Source organism: Parus major, unplaced genomic scaffold, assembly GCF_001522545.3.
Source record: "Parus major isolate Abel unplaced genomic scaffold, Parus_major1.1 Scaffold342, whole genome shotgun sequence".
In the NCBI taxonomy this organism is placed as follows: domain Eukaryota; kingdom Metazoa; phylum Chordata; class Aves; order Passeriformes; family Paridae; genus Parus; species Parus major.
In genome coordinates, this window is record NW_015379284.1 from 14,925 (window position 1) to 20,803 (window position 5,879).

Below are 5,879 nucleotides of genomic sequence, written 5' to 3' on the forward strand. Positions count from 1 at the left end.
GGATTGCCAGGAGAGAATTCCATTATTTTCTTGGTTCTGGGATTGCCAGGAGAGAATTCCATTATTTTCTTGGTTCCAGGACTGCCATGAAAGCATTCCACCGTTTTCATCAGTTCTAGGGTTACCAGGGACAATTCCCTGTATTTGTTGGTAATGTTTGGGGATCTCAGAGACGAATTCCTGCCCTTCCAGATGGGGATTCATCCCCAGGAGCCTGAAGCTGCCTGAGGTCTGGAGGGATAAATGTAACATTCCATGGAAGCTCCCTGTTCAGTACAGGGCACCCCAAACATCCTTTTTGTTGGGAATTTGGAATTTTCTGGGGCAGAAAGCAAAGTTTTCCTGATTCTGGTGGGGAGTGTGGGATAATTAGCAGGGAATTGCTTTTGAACTGTGTTTGCACACGTGGTCATTGCCAAAAACCCAGGTTGGGAACAACATCCTGCAGCAGTGACAGGACAGGTGGAACTCAGGTGGAACTCAGGTGTAACTCAGGTGTAACTCAGTGTTTGTGTCCTGCAGGGAATGAACTCCTCGATTTTCCTCACCTTCCCCAGCACATTTGGCTGATTTGTTTCCTTTCCAAATGAGAATTTCTCTTCTTGCAGGGAGAACAGGAACCCTCACACCTCCTGGGCAGTGCACCTGAGGGCGACCTGGTGAGGTAAGAGGGGAGCTGAAGGTTTGGGAAGATTATAAAACAGATGGAAGTTCTGGAAAAGCCAAAAATCAGCTCCAGGACCTTCAGCAAAAGAAGGCAAGGGAGACCAAAAGTGTAACTGAGAGGGGTTGGGAGCTCTGTGTCCTCCTCACACGGGTGAGGTGATGAACAGAGCTCATCCCACACAAGCAGTGACAGCTCTGGTGCCTGAATTTGGGGGGTCACAGGGGTCTCCTGCCCTGGAACAGCCTGTCCCTGAACCTGTGGCACTCTGGGGTTCTCAGCAGAACACCAAGGACCTGCTCCTGAGCCCTTCCACGCTCATCTTCAAGGGAAGAGGAGCTCCAACCCTTCCCAGAGGAGCCAAGCTGGAATTGCAGTTTTATTGTTGCTCATCCCAAAATGCAGATGAAGATATTTCATTCTCCATTTGCTGAAGGCAGAAGTGATCTCTGCACAATCTGCCCTTTCTCCCCTCATTCCTACCAAACTTTCCTTTGGGTGTGTCCCACTTGCTGCCCACATATTTCCTCTTTTTCTCCATAATCTTCTGGCCCTTTCCCCCCCAGATGTGATGGAAATGACAATTTTGCCACGATGAACACGGGGGCAGAACTTCCAGCACCAGCAGGGCCTGGTTTTCCAAACAGGCTGAGCTCCAGCATTTGCACAGACACCACAAGAAGAAAAATAAGGTCAGTGCTGGACTGGTTTTCCACTGGAGACCAGAAATGCAGTTAATGGGAGAGCACCCTGGGATTGGCAGGTGTGCAGAGAGCACGGAGCCATGGAATGGTTTGGGTTGGGAGGGACTTTAAAACTTGTCCTGTCCCTCCCCTGCCATGGCAGGGTCACCTTCTCCTATCCCAGGTGCTCCAAGCCCTGTCCAGCCTGGCCTTGGACACTTCCAGGGATGGGGCATCCATGGAATAATCTGTGCCAGAGCCTCCCCACCCTCACAAGGAACAATTTCTTCCCAATATCCCATCTAACCCTGCCCTCTGTCAGTTTAAAACTATTTCAGAGTACAAAGGTCCAGGTGGGGAGCACTGAGCTACCCAAATTCACCAAGGTGGACACTTAGATCAGAGATCTACACTTCTTTGGCCACACATGAAAAAAGTGACTTCATTTGTGACAGGAAACGCCACCAGAAGGTTCTGACCCCTGCTGGGCCCTACTGGAGAGCACAGAACTTCCCTTAGGAGGAAGGTATCAAAAATGGGGCAGTAGTGGGGTTAAAACACCTGCTTGGAGGAGATACCAAAGGGAATGAGGGAAGGGGGAGATGATGGAGGAGAAACGCCTGCAGAAGGGAGAACAGGGATGTTACATCCATCAGCCATGCCGGGAAAAGTCATTCCCTCCCCATGCAAACCCTCAGGGGCGTTATAAATGCAATGGATGGGGACTGGGAGGGGAAATGGCACTAAAATAAAAGAGACACCTGCCTGGAGATCATCTCTGCCGGGACTCGAACCCGGAACCTCTGGATTAGAAGTCCAGCGCGCTCGTCCATTGCGCCACAGAGACCTCACCGTGAGGGGAGCGTCGGCTCCAGAACTGAAAAATCCCCAGCGCCGCAGGGTCCGGCACCCACCGGCACCTCCCCGGCACGGCAGCACCTCCAGCATCCCCTCCCTGCGCAGGGACACGGCAGGAATAATCCCAGGGATCATCCATATCTCGTCTGGCAGCGGGGATGCAGCAAAAACCTGGATGCAGGCTGGTATCCGCCTCTCTGGCAACCTTTCCGCAGCATCCCCGGCGCTCGGCTGCGGGCAGAGCTAAATCCTGGAGCAGAGTTCATCGCTGCATCTCCCTCAGCATCAGCATCACGGCATCCTCCTCGCTGCAGAAGCCAAGGGATAAAGATGAAAGAGGATTTAGCTGAGAGCACTGACAATGGTGAGGGGAGCTCTGCTTGTCGGGGTGAAAAAAGCGCCGAGAACCTGAGGTTTGAGCAGAGAAAAGAAAGGAAAAGCAGCTACTGTGGGTTTCCTTTCAGCAAGCTGTCAATCAGGGGTTTAATGAAGAAACATTGTGCCTCTTCTGTTGGGGGAAAAAAAATGGAGACGATGTCAAAACAACAGGAAAGGTCCATTTACAACCACTGACCTATTAACAATTGATCCAACTCTGTCACGGAGTCCTGGCTGGGAATGGGTGCGTTTGGAATCCCACAAATTTCAGGCTGCTGTTCACTCCCAAACACGCCATCAATTCCCATGAAAGGGGAGATCTTAAGTGCAATCCAAGAAGAGGAATTCCCTGAGACAGGGAGTTTTTGCCTCAAGGTCAGTGTGACCTGAAGGTCCAACCTCAGGCAGCTCATGTGGGCGGAGAACAGCAGGAATAAAACAAGAGGAGATTCAACGCCATGGAACCACGGTCAGAACCTCAGAATTGAGGATAAACCCCCTCAAACACCCAGGTTTAGATGATGAAGATCACACCACCAGCACAGGACAAGCTCCTGCTGCACCCCTGCTTTCCTCAGCGCCTGTCCCTCCTGCCTCAGGCTGGGCCACCTCTGTGCTCATGGCTAAAATCCCAGAGAATCAGTCCTGGGCCAGATCCCTGCCTCCCTCCTGGGCTGGAAAAGACCTGACCTCTGCCCAAACTGAGCTGTGAAGTTGTGTGGTGCTGAAGAGAAGAGGCACAGCACTGACAACCTCGGCACACCTAATGCAAACCCAAAGGATTTGGTTTTCCTTTCACTCGTGGAAGGCTTTATGGTTGTCTTGACAAGTAAAATCCAACTTGGAACGGTGGGAAAGAAGGCAGAGGTTGAATTTCTATCAGCAAAACCCTTCCTGCTGCAAAAGATAACCCAGTAAATTGATAATCCTTGAAATAAATCCCTCTGTGAACCAACTGTGATCACACTGGGACCTGGAGAAAACTCAAAGTCTAGAACACCCATCTGCAGGGTGACCAAAGGCTGTGCTTAAAAAAGTCACAGAAAAAATCTTAGACAAAGGTATAAAGCTCTAAAGGATGAGAAAAATCTCCCACAGCCTGTGACTGTGTGCTCCTCCTGGGGGATGAAGACACCAGCTTTCAATATGATTTTGGGAGGCTGCACCTCAAAAGTGCCTGCTTTGAAGTCACCAGCAAGCAGAAAATCTGGAGATGATTAATTAAATAGCACAAAACTCTCAGAAGAATGACTGTGGCTTTTTGGGCAGGCACATCCCTGGAATCAGAGGTTTGAAGGAAGCCTCGTTCCTCCTGCCTGGAGCTCCCCTTTGGTGCTAATTGCACCAAACCCCAGAAAGAACCAGGAGTTTGAACATGTCCTGATGAAAATGCCACATTTCTGTCAGGGGAAAGTGTGGGGAGAACCAGGGGCAGCAGGGCTGTGCCAGAGGAGCAGCAGCACCACCAGGAGAGCACCAGAGCCTCATCCTCATCCCAAGACCCAGCTCTGGGGACACCTGCCAGGTGTTTCTGTACCTTCAATAACCCCGTCAGTCTCCCCTGAGGTCCCAACTGTCCCTCTGCTCCTTCGAGATGGGCCAAATTTGGGAAGCAGAGACTGGAGGGAGAGCAGCACAGGCACCACCAGGTTGTTTTTGGTGCTGGGGGAGGCCAGTGCATCCCATTCTGTGCCCCCAGCACACAGAAATGTGTCAGGAGTGAAAAAGCTGCCAACTGTCACCCCTGGCCACAAATCATTTCCCAGACAGCAAGAACATGAGCCAGGAGCAAGGATGCAGTGGCCCAGAGTGAACCCAGAGAATTTACCACCTAATAAACAGCTGGGAAAGGCCTTTGGGAAGACAAAACTCTGAGCAATTTGATGACTGATGGAGCTTTCAGATCCACCTCACCTAAAGCTGCTCCAGGGCAGCAGCACCGCTGCTGAGAGATCCTGAAATCCTTTGCACACCGAAAGAAACAGCAACAGAAAATCCCTACCGGAGCTGAGACTGCTTTGTGGTACCCAGAGAAAGGTTTTACAGTACAGCTATAAATACAGCCACAGGGTTTTATTGCTACAACCACCCAATTCCCCAATAAAACCTTCTCCAAGAGCCACCAAGAGCCACGAGGGTTAAAGCTGTGTGGCTCGAGGCAAAAAATCCACTGACACACCTGTGATGGTGCAGGCTCTTCCCCAAATCCTTACAACAGCTATATTCTTATTTTTTTCCTAAATGTGTAATCTTTTTTTTCTTCCTTTCTAAGCCATTTTTAGCAGCACCCCCAAGCCAGGTGTCTTGCTCTTTGTTTGACCATCATATCTCACTTATTTTCAAACTCTCCACTGTCTGAGCCTGGCTTATTTTATAGGACTGGGCTCATCTAAAAATCACTTATCAGGAACTCCTGCATTTTGCTCCCCTGAAATGATCACATGAGGCACAGCCACAATTTTGGGAGGTTTTGCCATCAGTGCCATGGGCTGGCATCGGTGGTTGTGCCAAACTTGCAGAATAAGTGGCTGTTTTTCCACCTTTTTACTACTTATCGAAGCTTTTAGTTAAAATACAGCGTGTGGACTTTTGAAAAGCGACTAAAGTGCCGCACACAAATGATTTGATTGTGTTTTGCTGGACATCAATCCCCAGAGGGGATGTTTTTACATCCCAGCTTGAAGCAAAAAGCATCAGGAATAAAAGGAGTGGAGAGAGGCTGATGTACCTGGGGAGAACGTTGGATCTCAGCCACAAACTTATTATTAACTAAACTTATAAATTAACTTATTAACTAAAATTATACACGGCCACTGATCACAGGGATGATCATAGGGATGATCACAGGGATGATCACAGGGATGATCACAGGGATGATCACAGGGATGCTCACAGGGATGGTTGGGGTGGGAAGGGATCCAGGATGACCCAAGGGATGCTTTCCACTACCCCAGGTTGCTCCAAGCTGGCCCTGGACACTTCCAGGGATGTGGCAGCCATGGAATAATCTGTGCCAGGTTATTCCCAGGGAGGAATTTCTTCCCCAAATCCCACCTGAACCTCCCCTCCTTCAGCTCAAACTTTGTCCCGCACTCCGCTCCCTTTCCCAAAGTCCCTCTCCTGGGCTCTCAGAGCCCCTTTAGGCGCTGGGAACGAAATCCTTCCATCCCTGCCACCTCCTGCCCTCTCTATTCCAGCTCTCTCCAGTTTTCCTGGAAAAATCCCCCTCACTCCAGGGCATTTTCGCTTCCCCCCGGGCCTTGTCCCGCGCAGGCCGCGCCTCACCCCGAGGGCTC

General features: G+C 50.5%; 2 long non-coding RNA genes and 1 other non-coding gene across 3 annotated transcripts; 1 reads left to right on the top strand and 2 right to left on the bottom strand.

Annotated features, from left to right (window-relative positions):
- Nucleotides 1-491: 491 nt before the first annotated feature.
- On the top strand, nt 492-4,800 carry LOC107198852. The gene is made up of 2 exons (XR_001519128.2): nt 492-1,356; nt 1,803-4,800. It is a non-coding gene; the product is annotated as an uncharacterized LOC107198852 (long non-coding RNA).
- Nucleotides 1,747-5,862, bottom strand: LOC117243780. The gene is made up of 2 exons (XR_004495676.1): nt 2,780-5,862; nt 1,747-2,513 (listed from the first exon to the last, which is right to left on the bottom strand). It is a non-coding gene; the product is annotated as an uncharacterized LOC117243780 (long non-coding RNA).
- TRNAR-UCU lies at nt 2,121-2,194 on the bottom strand. Its single transcript has one exon. It is a non-coding gene; the product is annotated as a tRNA-Arg (tRNA).
- Nucleotides 5,863-5,879: the final 17 nt, after the last annotated feature.